The sequence below is a fragment of the Penaeus vannamei genome, chromosome 6 (assembly GCF_042767895.1).
Source record: "Penaeus vannamei isolate JL-2024 chromosome 6, ASM4276789v1, whole genome shotgun sequence".
Classification (NCBI taxonomy): Eukaryota; Metazoa; Arthropoda; class Malacostraca; order Decapoda; family Penaeidae; genus Penaeus; species Penaeus vannamei.
Window position 1 is genome coordinate 32,243,909 of NC_091554.1, and position 15,000 is coordinate 32,258,908.

Sequence of the window (15,000 nt, forward strand, 5' to 3'; positions counted from 1 at the left end):
TCTCCCTCTCCCCTTTCCCTCCTCTCTTCTTCTCTCTCTCTTTCTCTTCTTTCCCCCCTCTCTTTCCCTTTCACACCTCTCTACCATCCCTCTCATCTCCCATCTTTCCCCTCTTCCTCTCTCTCTCTCTCTCTCTCTCTCTCTCTCTCCTCTTCTTTTCCCACACTCCATCCCTGTCACACCTCCCCCTTCTCTCGCCTCACCCCTTTCTCTCCTCTTCTCTCTCTCCTCCTCTTCTCTCCCCTCTCCCCGCTGCATATAGCGTACAGGGAAGGGAGAATCCACCAACGAACGACTCAGCCAGTAACCGATTGTCAACGTCTTCAAAATTCGGTTCAAAATTCGGTAGGACTAAAACTTGTCCTATTCTCCTCCCTATGGCTTCCCTTCGCAAACCGCATATACTCTCTTTCCTTTCGGACAAAACGCTTCCCTTTTTTCTCTTTTTTTCCTTTTTTATGCAAGACTCTTTTCCTCGGGTCGTCCAGAAGCTTCCATGACTTAAAGTGCTAACCGTAAAGGTGCGAACGCCTCGAGGAAAATCTGAAATGGAGATGTTTTGCGCGAAAGAAACACTTGTTTACAAAACACCCCTGAGAAGGAGAAATGCGAGGCGCTTGCTGTATTTATTGACAAGAGAGCATCGGCGACGGTAGGATTGGGAGAGTACTGTATAAGCAAGTTTGAATCTGCTTTTGGATCCATGAGTAGATTCTAGAATGGAATCGGAAACTCGTATGCGATTCGGATTTGCCTTTTTAACCAATCTGATCGTTTTGTCATATGTGTATTTACCAGGTCTGTTTGATGAATTATATATATATATATATATATATATATATATATATATATATATATATATATATATATATATATGTGTGTGTGTGTGTGTGTGTGTGTGTGTGTGTGTGTGTGTGTTTATATGAAGTGAGTTTATGTAAGTGCCTGTGTATTTATTTTTTTATTGAATTGTTAATTCAAGTCAATTAATGTATGTTTTCACTCGCTCACCTCCGCTAGAAGTTATCTGTTTTTTCTTCCACCTCCACTCGCTGTCTATGGTGTATTTCGCATTTTCTTTTTTTTCTCTCTCTCTCTTTTCCTTTACTATTTTATTATATCATACCCCCCCCCCCCCTTGCGCAAAATTTTAACTTCTTTCCTACACTCTTTTCTCTTCTGCAGTTCCTCTATTCATCTCTTGTTGCCCCCTTGCATTTTCTCCTCTTTTTCTTTCATTCTCTTGTGTAAATGTCGTTAAGCTTCTATTCAGTTTCTCGACTGTTTTGCCTTTCATCTCTGTCCTCTTTTTGTTCTTTCGTCTTTTTTTCTCTTTTTATTAATGCCTCTCCTCTATGCTCATTTAATTTTAAGCTCGTTCTCCCTCTCCCCCATCATCATCCCTATTTTACAAAGGCACGTCTCCCTTCCGCTCCTTCCTCACGAACACTTAATACCGCTTGTCCGAACGTTCGGGCTCTTGGCTTCCCTCGGCGCTAATTACAAAACTTTGGCCAGGTCAAGTTTTAGGCGAAGCTCCCTCGTCCGCCTTCGTGAACGCCGCTAGCCAGGCCGTAATCCGCTACACTCGGCTTGAAATTATCTCCAAACTTGCGGATTAATCTGGCTGTAAATCTTATTTATTTATCTTGGCTTCGCTTTTGGCTCCTCCCCCTCGGGACGACGGCGGGGTCGTGAAATAATTGTTCTGGTTCCAACCTCTTTTTCTTTTTTTCTCTTTTTCTCTCTTTCACTTACCTTCTCTCTCTCTCTCTCTCTCTCTCTCTCTCTCTCTCTCTCTCTCTCTCTCTCTCTCTCGCTCTCTCTCTCTCTTTGTCTCTTTCTTTATCTCTTTTTCTATTTTTCTTTCTCTCTCTCTTTCTCTCTCTCTTTCCCTCTCTCTTTCCCTCTCTCTTTCCCTCTCTCTTTTCCTCTCCCTCTCCCTCTTTCATACACACTCTCTTTCTTTCTTCTCTCTCCCTCGCCCTTTCTCCTTATCTCCCCTCTCCTCTCTTCCTTTTTTCCTCCTCTCATTCCATTTTCCTCTCCCCGTCATGCCCTCACTTCCCTCATTCGCTTTTTGTCCCTCGCAGCCTTGGAGTAACACGAGATGACTCCAGACTCCATCATGCAACTCTGCCTTCTTTCCAGTTTTTCAGACTGTGTGTGTGCGTGTGTGTGTGTGTGTGTCTATATATGTGTGTCTGTGTCTGTGTGTTTGACTGTGCGTGTGTGTGTATTTGTGTGTTTGTCTGTGTTTCTGTGTGTGTGTTTGTGAGAGAGAGAGAGAGAGGGAGGGAGAGAGGGGGGGGGGGGGAGGGAGAAAGAGAGAGAGAGAGATAGAGAGGGAGGGAGAAAGAGAGAGAGAGATAGGGTGGGAGGGAGAGATTGGGAGGGAGGGAGGGAGAAAGAGAGAGAGAGAGAGGCAGAGATGCATGTCGAAAGAGATACACAAATAGATAATACATTTTTATTTCTTCGCGTTCTCCAACCATCCATTCACTCATCTGTCTATCCAATCACCTATGCATTCACCCATCCACGCTTCCATCCATTTCTTTACCTATACATACACACATTCAGTATATACATATATATATATATATATATATATATATATATATATATATATATATATATATATATATAGAGAGAGAGAGAGAGAGAGAGAGAGAGAGAGAGAGAGAGAGAGAGAGAGAGAGAGAGAGAGAGATAGATAGCCTATATATGCACACATATCCTACATACATACATATATACAAATATTGTTACATGCATATGAACACACATACAAGCGTACATAAATGCATACGTACACGCATGTATGCATATATACATTACATACATGCATATATACATACATATATAAATGCATACATACATATAAACATGCCTCCACCCACTCAGCCGCCCACTTAACCGACTGTCTTCTGTCTCACTCAATCGCTGTCTTCGTTCCTTCATCAATTATATTATTCCCCAAAGAGTAAGTCAAGCGTTCAGATCCCCTTTAGATAGATTCAGATCCGCTCTTATCGCCCCTTCTCTCGACACTCTCTTTTGTTGCTATCCCCTCTTTCGTCTCCTCTCCATCTCCTCTTTTTTGGCGCCATGTTTAAAAATGGAGAAAGGGGAGATTGAGGCATAACCTTGATTTTTTTTTTTTTTGTCTTTTTTTAATGTTTTCTTTTTAATTTGTTCGCGTGTTTTCATACTATGTGTTGTATTTTTCACACTAGGCTTATTTTTTTTTCCTTTTCTCTCTCTCTCTCTCTCTCTCTCTCTCTCTCTCTCTCTCTCTCTCTCTCTCTCTCTCTCTCTCTCTCTCTCTCTCTCTCTCTCTCTCTCACACACACACACACACACACACACACACACACACACACACACACACACACACACACACACACACACACACACACACACACACACACACACACACACTCGTACATATCCACATACATTCCCATTTGTATCTGTATTCATATATGTATTGTGTAATGTATTTGTATGCGCGTACATACACATTTCGCATATATTTTGATCATGAGTCCCCTTCACTTATGAATCTCTTTTCCATTCCTCCCTTTCGCTTTATCTCATGACCATGAATTTAGTACTCACCTGAGGACAGTAGGTCATGCACACCGACGCGCACTTTTTCTTTTGGGAAATGAGCGTTGCAGAGGAGCTTTAGACTTTTAAGGTAACAAGTTCAGGTCTGTGCCTTGTAACTCTGCCTCGAACAGGTGCGGGAGGGAGAGTGAGGTGTTGTCGAGATGCTCTCTCTGTATGTGTGTGTGTCTGGTGTTTATTGTCTGTTTATTTATGTCTTTCTCTCTCTCTCTCTCTCTCTCTCTCTCTCTCTCTCTCTCTCTCTCTCTCTCTCTCTCTCTCTCTCTCTCTCTCTCTCTCTCTCTCTCTCTCTCTCTCTTTCTCTGTATCTTCTCTGTCTCTCTCTCTCTCTCTCTCTCTCTCTCTCTCTCTCTCTCTCTCTCTCTCTCTCTCTCTCTCTCTCTTTCTCTTTCTCTTTCTCTCTCTCTCTCTCTCTCTCTCTCTCTCTCTCTCTCTCTCTCTCTCTCTCTCTCTCTCTCTCTCTCTCTCTCTCTCTCTCTCTCTCTCTCTCTCTCCCTCCCTCTCTCTCTGTCTGTCTGTCTTTCTTTCTCTCTTTATGTGCGCGCACGCGTGCGTGTGTGTGTGTGTGTACATGCGTGTATGTGTTTGTACGTGTGTCTGTACGCCGTGCGTGTGTGCTTGCTTGCCTGCCTGCCTGCCTGTGTAATGAAATCGTGTGTTTATATGGTCAACTGGATAGCTAGATACAATAAGTAATGAATATGTAATTAAAAGAAAAACAACAAAGCAAGGATAGTACATATTGTGATTCAGACCCCCCCCCCTCCCCCATGAAAAAATATATATGTACATTTTATTCATATTCCTCTTCTTGTTACGCTTCATGTCCTTCTTTTGGGCAACGTTGAAGGTCTCTGCATAGATGATTCCTCTGGTATATTACCCCAATACTTTATTCCCCTGATTATTGAATCCATTATCATCTTATCCATTAATCCAATGAGCTAATTATCTAATCACACGATATTATCATATTTCCTGCAGCGTTTTCCGAAATTACTTTACCGAGCGTTCCTGTTGCAAAGGTCAAGAGCAATGCATGCCTTTATAACCACGCGAGGGCGAATTATGAGAAATTCCAATACCTATTGTTGTATCTGCATTGCACCGTCGCTCAGGAAACTTGTGAATCTCTGTAAAAATGAGCGATTATCTTTCATAAAGTTCCAAAGAACCGAACTGTTTTTTATATGATTTTACGATTGTGTTGTTATACATCTCGATTTCTTTTTCTTAGCACCGCTTTAATTCAGGGTATAAAAAAAAATCATGTATATCTCACTTCAGACACTGAGAAGTGATAGAGACACGCTTCCTCTCTCTCTCTCTATCTCTCTCTCTCTCTCTCTCTCTCTCTCTCTCTCTCTCTCTCTCTCTCTATCTATCTATCTATCTATCTATCTATCTATCTATCTATCTATCTCTCTCTCTCTCTCTATCTATCTCTCTCTATCTCTTTCTATCTTTTTTCTCTCTCTTTCTATTCATGTCTCGGTTACAATTTCTCCCACTTGCCAAGCGCCTATTTATATGTAGGCCAGTTGAAGAATTTCATGGAACGGCGTTTTGCAAAGTGCGTATGTTTGCGCTGGGTGACGGGTCAACTCCATGACCTGCTTTTCTCAAGAGATTGTGAATTGATATTCTTTTGAGGTTTGAGATTAAGACAAATTAAAGGCTTCTCCTGTTAATAGCTATCAGATTTAGCACGTAAAGTTATGCCAAACAATGTGTATTTGCGAAAACTTTATGTGTAGTCTTTTATAATGCAAAAAAGTTAGTGATCATTTGCACAAAATCCGAACAGAGTTTAATCTTGAAGCAGATGCTGCAAAAGCCGAGAACGTTTGGCTGAACCTTGACATATTAGTGAATTCCGACACTTGCTTTGCTTTTCGTGGCGGATTTTACATACTGCTATTATTCACGATCCTCGCAAATGTTGATTTCTGTTGTTTACATGAAACGAAATGTACCTCTCCACCTTTTCCGAACCGCATTATCATTAGACCTGCATCGTCCTTGATGAAGTAATAACAATCATACGCGGGACTACCACCTTGAATGCAAAAGCGGCAAATGACCCCATAAAGAACAGAGTAAAAGAAGAGCGCGCGCAGACGCATTGAGACCATGACATAACCTTCAGCAACACGACGAGTTTTCTTCTCCCGTTACGACCAATAATGTCAGAATCCGTAACCCCGTAGAAAGACAACCTCCGGGGACACCTGCGCTAAATAAAAAAGGATAAAAGGATAAGGATAACATTGAAAAAAAAAACAACGTTATTCGAACGAGACGTCGCGAAGAGGCAGATCCGCTGTGCGTTTCGGTTGCCTTGTGGGAATTAATGCGTTCTTCAATACGGCCTCGCCCACTCGAGTCACATGGGTGAAAGTGTACGAATCGAGGGTTGGAGCGCGGAGTACGTGGTGGGGGTGGGAGTGGGGGGTGGTTGGAGAGAGGTGGGGGAGAGGGAGGGAGTGGGGAGAAGGTTGCAGAGGTTTGGGGGAGATATAGGGAATGCAGAGGTGTGAGAGGAGGAGTAGGGAGTGGAGGGGGAAGGTTGGAGGGAGAGGGAGTAGGGAGTAGGGGAAGGGTGTAGAGAGGATGGGGGTTGGAAAGGGTGTAGGGGAAGGTTAGAGACAGGTAGGGGAGAAGGGTGGAGAAGTATAGGGGTGGGGGATGGATTGGACACTAGCACGCCCTTCGCTGCCCCGACTCGCCCGCACGCTTCTCTCTCTCTCTCGTGTCTCGTTTGGGACGCGATGGGCTTTTGCCGTGTGGTCTGCTGCTCATGGTCTTGGGGTGTGCTTCTCTTGTCGAGTTTCCTTTGTCTGTTTCTCTCTATCTGTGTGTGTGTGTCTCTCCCTCTCTCTCTCTTTCTCTCTCTGCTAATAATTGACCCCTAATCTATATGTGTATCTCTCTCTCTCTCTGCTAATAATTGACCCCTAATCTATATGTGTATCTTTCTCTCTTTCGCTCTCTCTCTCTCTCTCTCTCTCTCTCTCTCTCTCTCTCTCTCTCTCTCTCTCTCTCTCTCTCTCTCTCTCTCTCTCTCTCTCTCTCTCTCTGTCTCTCTCTCTCTCTCTCTGCTAATAATTGACCCCTAATCTATGTCTCTCTCTCTCTCTCTCTCTCTCTCTCTCTCTCTCTCTCTCTCTCTCTCTCTCTCTCTCTCTCTCTCTCTCTCTCTCTCTCTCTCTCTCTCTCTCTCTCTCTCTCTCCTCTCTTCCTCTTCTCACTTACTCACGCGTTAGACAGGTTTTGGATAAGGTTCCCCTTCCTCTGTACCTCTTTGAACTGGTTTGACCCGCGTTCCTCACCCTCTTCGTCCCCAATCGCTCTGCTAATCATTCATCATCCTCTCTCTCCTCTTCCTACTTCTACTTCTCTTTCTCTTCCTCATCCTTTTCTTCTTCTTCCTCATATTCCTCTCTTCTCTTTGTATTTTCCTTTCTCTATATTCTCCTCTTCCTCTTTCATTTTGTTTTCCTTCTTCTCTTTCTCCTCCCTCCTCCACCTCCTCCTCCTCCTACTCCTCCCTCCCCTCCCTCTCCCTCTTCCTTTCCTTCTTCCTCCCCATACCACCTCTTCTACCCTCCTCCTCTTCCTCCCCCTCCTCCTCCTTTCCCCCCCTTTTCCACCTCTCTCTCTCCCTCTCTCACCTCCTCCTCCTCCTCCTTCCCTCTTTCCACCTCTCCTCTCATCGTCGTCTTCCTTATCCTCCTCCCTCCTCCCCTTTCCACCTCCTCTCCTCCTCCTCATTTTCCTCCTCCTCCTTCCCCCCTTTCCACCTCATCTCCTCCTCCTCCTTCCCCCCTTTCCACCTCATCTCCTCCTCCTTCTCCACCTCCTCCTCCTTCTCCACCTCCTCCTCATTATCTCCCAAATACACCCTCCTTAATTCCTTCCTTCCATCCGCTCTTGCACTTGAGATCGCGGAAATGTTTCTTCGTTTGTCTCGTTCCTTGCAGATGATGGAAGTATTTTATAAGCAAAGTCCTTCTAATGACTCGGGACTTTTAATGGCTGTTGAGTTCTAATGGCTTATGACTTATTGCCGTCTAATGACTCATAGGTAATATTCGTCTTGAAATTTCTTGAACTTTTTGCGAGGTTCTCTTTTTATCTATCTATATCTATCTATCTATATGGCTATATATCTATATCTGTATCTATTTATATATGCATGTATATACGCAGGCACACACACACAAACACACACACACACACACACACACACACACACACACACACACACACACACACACACACACACACATTTATTGACCATGCAGTGTTCCCCATTATACTTCCGTTACACCGTTCGAATTCCTTTGCAATAATCAGAACATGCTCAGCCAATCTTCGCCTGTGATATTTTCTCGAGGCTACCAATATGTTCTGTTGATATTCGTTTTTCTTATGTGACGAAAAGAGCCATATATGACAGAAAAAAAATTAAGAGGAATCCACGTTATAGTTATGAGTTTGGGTTAGTCATTTTATCCTTCTAGAAATATATACATAGTATATAGTGATGGTGTCCAAGATTTTGTGTAATCTTAGGTTTATACCTCCGTCTGTTCTTGTAACTAAATACATATTGGTTACAAGAATAAGTAGTCATATTCACAATGCAAGCAAAAATACTCACTACAAATTATATTGGTGTGAAAATGACGTGACTTTTTATATGTTCATCTCTGTTTCAGTCTCTCTCCCTCTCCCCCTCTCTCTCTCTCTCTCCCTCTCTCTCTCTCTCTCTCTCTCTCTCTCTCTCTCTCTCTCTCTCTCTCTCTCTCTCTCTCTCTCTCTCTCTCTCTCTCTCTCTCTCTCTCTCTCTCTCTCTCTCTCTCTCTCTTTAAATTTTCTGTCACTTTCTCAAAAAATAACGAATGCACTGCACATCTAAGGGACAATGCACAGTGTAGTACAGACATCGTGTGAATAGTATGGGCGTGTGGGCGTGCACCCAAGAGCTCAGGCCAGGCGAACGGGATAGTCAAGCTATAAGATTTGGTTAGGCTATTATATTTCGTCAGGCAGTCGATGCACCAAACTGCGGATAATGAAGTGCAGAGATCAGACCTTCTAAAAGGTTGTCGCTCTGCCTTGGTCGCCGACGTGACTCTGAGGATTCGCAAATGACTCAACCATCCGATGCCTCACACAAACAGTCAGCCATTTTCATGTAGTTATATGCCTTGTGGAGTCACTTTAAACCCTTCATTAATCCACAGATTATCTTGAGAGAATTTTAGATCCAGAAATGCACTAATCATCGTTGCATTCTGTTGTATTGTTACGAAAAATAATCATGAGATGCTGAAAGAATTTTAGAAGATGAGTCATTTAAGAAATTGCAGGAGGAAGTTAGATAAGTATCTTAAAATATCATATAATGCCATTGTCTTTGGCGTTATTAAACTCGGATATAATAACGCTAATATTAATTTTTTGCATACTCCTTTCCCATTGTATCGTTGATGATAATGGTAATCAGAGAGGTGATTATCCTGAACTCTTAATGAAGTCAGAAAGTGACAATCCATGTAGGTTAAGATAGATTAATCAATAATGAACCGAAACCAAGTCATAACGATGCGCGCAGTACAGTAAATATTCCGAAATAAACAACAGAATCTCAAATTTGTGTCAGACAGGCCGGTCTCCTTCTCCCCCTGACGTGAAGCCTCTTTGCCACCTCAATTGCCTCTCACTCGCCACCTTCGACACCTTCGTCAGGAAATTTCGAGGGCGAACACCTAGTTTATACCACGCGAGACTCCACGGTCGATCTCCCCGTCCCCGACCCTCGGAAAAATCACCCTTGTTGACATGTATCAGATGTGCGATCTATCAGCACCTGACATCGAGGAAATATTATTGTGCCCCAAGTTTCAAATTTAATGCGGAGTAATGGGTCATCCCTTCGGAGGCGATAAGGGTGTAAATGTTTTAATAGGTAGTGCCACTGCCGACCTTACGCTCTGTGTCGAGGATGTTGATTTCTATGATGTAATAACAGTGTGCTTTTGACAGAGAGTGTTTATTACTCGATATTTTTGCTGGATTCAGGACGTTGGGGTTCGCCATTGCCCGAAGAATTCTGGGAATATTTGTTACTTTCACACTCGTTATTTCACGCTTTCTGTTTCATGTGTTTTCTTTTTCTCTTGTTTCATTATTGGATTTAATTCTTCTGTTGCAGTTTTTTTTTCTTTTTCTTACTTTTTCATTTTGCTTTTTCATGATATCTGGCTTACGTTTTTTTCGCTGAATGGACAGAAGCAGAGTCATCATGTCTTTTATTTTATTTTATTTTCGCTCTTACAGAAATGTCGTTTTTCCATCCCCTTTTATAAATTATTCTCATATTAACTTTCATCCCTCCTCCCTCTCTCTCTCTTTCTCTCTCTCTCTCTCTCTTTCTCTCTTTCTTTCACTCTGTCTCTCTCTCTCTTTCTCTTTCTCTCACTCTCTGTCTCTGTCTCTCTATATCTATCTATCTATCTATCTATCTATCTATCTATCTATCTATCTCTCCTCTCTATCTGTCTCTGTCTCTCCTTCTCTCTCTCCCTCTCTCTCTCCCTCTCTCTCTCTCTCTCTCTCTCTCTCTCTCTCTCTCTCTCTCTCTCTCTCTCTCTCTCTCTCTCTCTCTCTCTCTCTCTCTCTCTCTCTCTCTCTTCCTCTTTCTCCCCCTCCCCTACACTTCCCCCTTTCCCTCTCCTTCTCCCTCTCCCTCTCACCCTCTCTCTTTCGCCCTTTTCTCTATATCTTTCTCTCCACATCCGTGCCTTCGCTCTCATATCCTCGCCGTCACGTTTCAAGGACACTAATTAAGGAATAATAACGGATTCGCCATTAAACAACGCCAAGGGAGCCATGGCAGCGGCTTAAAACTCTCGCTCTCTTTTTCTCTCTTGTTTTCTGACCGCTGTCTTCTCTCTGCTCTTTTTGTTCCCGTTCCTATTGTTCCTGTTTGTTTTCGCTCGGGTATTTTTTTCTGTTTTGTTTCTTGCTTCTCTTTTATTTAGTTTTGTTTTGTTTTTGTTTTTTTCGTTTTTTGTCTCCGGTCTTTGGTTTGGAAAGGGTTTAAGTTCGTATTCCAAGCTCAATATTTTACTTTATTTATTTTCCTTTTGCGTTTTTAGACTAGTATCGTTGTTGTTATTTTCGGATTATTTCCTGATCACGGCTGATGGTAAAAAGAAATAGGTAAGATAGATAACAAATAGGAAAAAGCAAAATGAAAGTGAGAAAATAACAATGACAATAGTAGGAAGTGGCAACCCCTTGCATGCCCTACCCTCCCTAACCTAGTTAACTTGTACGACACGTAGGGAATACGCCATAGCTCTCTCGTACGAGTCCTTGGGTCAAAACTCCTCTATAATAACTTTCTATGTTATGTTCAATTCTATTTGCTTAAAATTAGACAAAAGAATTCTGAATAACTGCGTATTTCATGCATTTTCTTTTTTCTCTCTCTCTTTTTCTCTCTTCTTTCTTTCTCTTGTTGCCCCTAGGGATGTCTAGAAATTATATATTATAAGGTAGGAACTTTTTTCATTAGTATTTCCCGGGACTAACAAGTGTGAAAAGGTGTAGTAAGTTTCGTAATTAAATTTGCAGCATCATTGCTTTCTTGGGTGTATCTGTAACTTCTCACTCGTTGCTGGATATTTAATTATGTTTTCAATTTCACTTTCTATCTCCCTATCTATCTATTTATTTATTTGTTTATTTATCTATCCATCCATCTCCCGTCTATCTGTTTCTCTCTGCCTCACTTTCTTCCTCGTTGGTTATCTTTCACTTTCGTTCTCTTTCTCTTTCCCCCTCTTCCTTGTCCTTTTTTCTCTCGTCTTTTCTTCGTATCCTTTCCTCTTCCTCTTGATTCATGAGGCACCCCTCCCCTCCCCCTAACCCCCCCAGCTCTTCATATTCTTCTCTATTATCTATTTTCCTTCGTCCTGGACACCCTCTCCCCTCTACCCCTGTGCAACCATACCTCCGATCCTCCACCTGGCTCCTGCCTCCTCCCCTCCTTCTAACCTCCTCCTCTCCCCTCCCTCTCCCCTCTTTCTAGCCTTCTCCCCTCTCCTCCCTCTCCCCCTTCTAGCCTCCTCCCCTCCCCTCCCATTCTACTCCTTCTAGCCTCATCCCCCTCTCCCACCTCCCTTGATCCTACCTTTTACCCACGCTGTAGCCTTCTCCTCACTCTCCCCCCCCTTTCCCCTCTTTCTTACCCTCATCCGTCCCTGTCCCTGTCACTCCCCTCACCCCCGCCCCACCCGGCTCCCCTCACCCCCGCCCCACCCGGCTCCCCTCACTCCCGCCCCACCCGGCTCCCCTCACCCCCGCCCCACCCGGCTCCCCTCGCAGCCCGGGGCAACTCATTACCTGACAAACATGGGACATCAGCGCACCCGAGGCTTCAGGGGGGGGGGGTGATGAGGGGAGAGGGGGGAGTGAGAGGAGCAAGAGATGTCAAAAGAAGGAACGGACGGAGGAGGGGAGGGTAAGGGGGAGGAGAGGGAGGAGGAAAAGGAGATGGAGGAAGAACGAGAACAAAAAGAGGAAATGTAGGAAAGGAAGGGAAAAAGAGATTGAGAAAATGTTGGGAGGAAAAGGAGAAAAGAAAGAGGAAGAGAAAGAGGAAATGTAGGAAAGGAAGGGAAACAAGAGGTTGAGAAAATGTTGGAAGAAAAATGAGAAAAGAAAGAGGAAAATAGGAAGAGGAGGAGAGGAAGGAGGAAGAAGACACTACATAGGGTCATTTCCAGCCTTGCTTTAATCTCAAGGAAGTGTGAAGTTCCCTCCTTCGTTAACAGAAGATGGCACGTGTCTCGCTCTCTCTCTCGTCTGCTTGGGCTTATAGGCCTACCGATATTACTGCCACTCCGCTGCTCTTTCCCACCATTATTATTATTATTGTTGTTGTTGTTTTTATTGCTGTTATTGTTTTTATTGTTAGCATTATTATTATTATCATTAATTTCATTATTATATTTATCAATATTATTACTATCATTAATAGCAGTAGTAGTAGTAGTATCATGAATATTATTATCACAATCATAATCATTGTTATTGTTGTTAATGTCCTAACTATACTGTTTATCCTACTACTGCTACTTCCCCTCCCTCCTCTTCTCCTCGACCTCCTCTTCGCCCTCCTCCATCTCCTCCTCCTCCTCCCCTGCTCCTCCTCTTCCTCTTCGCTCTCCTCCATCTCCTCCCCCTCCTCCTCCATGTTCTCCTCCTCCTACTTCTCTTTTTTATATCCATTTTCCTGCTTTGTTTTCGCCCATCCTGTTGTCAAATGCACAAGTCTTCCTTCCCTTTAAACACCCTCTTTTAATCTCTCGGTGTTAATTAGACGATGAAAAGATTAATTACCGGAGACATCGCTTTTCTTTTCGAGTAAAAATAAACAGAGTAATATATTTTTTCTTTCCTTCTTCCGATCCCCCCTTTCCTTCTTTCTTTCAATCTGCATTTAATACAAATCATGTGACTCGAACTCTCCGAATGGTAGAGAGAGAAACAATAAAAAAAAACATGAACTGTATATTTGGCATAGACTCGGTGCGCACTTGACACGAGAGCTGGCGTTTGAGCCTACACGCATACACACATACGCACCTACACACATACCCCGTTCACCTTGAATGAGAACTTGTTTGCAAACGGCTGCTCTATTTTTCCTTTTTTTCTTTTTTTGCGGTGAAAGTATTGGATTCATTGCATCTCGGGAGTTGTGATCTGTGTGTAGTAGAGCTTAAGACGCACACTTATATATACGCGCACATGCACGCGCACGCGCACGAACACACACGCACACGCACGCACACGCACGCACACGCATACGCACATCCACATGCACACCCACACGCACACCCACACGCACACCCACACGCACACCCACACGCACACGCACACGCACATGCACACGCACACGCACACGCACACACGCACGCGCACACACACACACACACACACACACACACACACACACACACACACACACACACACACACACACACACACACACACACACACACTCACACACACACACACACACACACACACACACACACACACACACACACACACACACACACACACACACACACACACACACACACACACAAATGTACATATCCATACATCTATTCCTTCCTTTATTTCTTCCTCCTTCCACCCTCTCCTCGTTCCTTCCTCCACCTATCCCCCGTACCTCCCTCCCATTTTTCTTTCATCTTCCTTCCCTCCTTCCTTACCTCCCTCTTCCCTTTTCTCTTTCCCCTCCTCTCTCCATCTCCTTCCCCCTCCCTCTTCCTCTCCTTCTCCCTCCCCGTCCTTTCTTCTTTCTTTTCTCCCTCTTCCTCCCCTTCCCTCCTTTTTCTCCTTCTTCCCCCTCTTTATCTCCCTCTCCTCCCTGTCCTTCCTTCTCTCTTTTCTCCTTCTCCCTCCTCTCTCTCTCTTTCTCCCTCCCCGCCCTTTCTCCTATCCGTTATTCTTGCGTCTCCCTTTCCCTCCCGTTCTTCGTCCTTTCTCTTGCCCCTCTTCTTCTCATCTCCTTCTCCCTCTCTTCCTTCTTCCTCTCTCCCTCCTTCTCCCTCTCTCCTCTTTCTCCCTCTCCTCCTCCTCCTTCATCTCTCCTCTTTCTCCCTCTCTTCCTCCTTCTTCCTCTCTCCTCCTTCTCCCCTCCTTCTCCTTCTCCCCTCCTTCTCCCTCTCTCCTCCTTCTCCCTCTCTCTTCCTTCCTCTCTCTTCCTTCTTCCTCTCTTCCTCTCTCTTCCTTCTCTTCCTCTCTCCTCCTTCTTCCTCTCTCCTCCTTCTCCCTCTCTCCTCCTTCTTCATCTCTGCACCTTCTTCCTCTCTCCTCCTTCTCCCTCTCTCCTCCTTCTTCCTCTCTCCTCATCCTTCCTCTCTCCTCCTTCTCCCTCTCTCCTCCTTCTCCCTTTCTCCTCCTTCTTCCTCTCTCCTCCTTCTCTCTCTCTCCTTCCTCTCTCTTCCTTCTTCCTCTTTTCCTCTTTCTTCCTCTCTTCCTCCTTCTCCCTCTCTCCTCCTTCTTCCTCTTTTCCTCCTTCTTCCTCTCTCTTCCTTCTCTTCATCTCGCTAAGTACAAGCCCGCCGCGGCTCTCTTCTTCCTCTCTTCCTCTTTCTTCCTCTCTCTTCCTTCTCCTCTCGCTGAGTACAAGCCCGCCACTCAGCCGCACCGAAAAGACACCATAGCAATTATCCTTTACTATTCCGCTCCTCTTGGGATGCATAAGGGAAGGTTTTATGGATAGTCAAGATGTTATTAAGAAGTGCACAAGTTCTCCCATTTTCTTGA

At 44.1% G+C, this 15,000-nt stretch overlaps 1 protein-coding gene across 1 annotated transcript in view; it reads left to right on the forward strand.

Moving 5' to 3' along the window:
- Positions 1–15,000, forward strand: part of LOC113800398 (uncharacterized) — a gene marked incomplete at its 3' end in the record, with an annotated part of 22,505 nt that overhangs the window by 6,222 nt on the left and 1,283 nt on the right.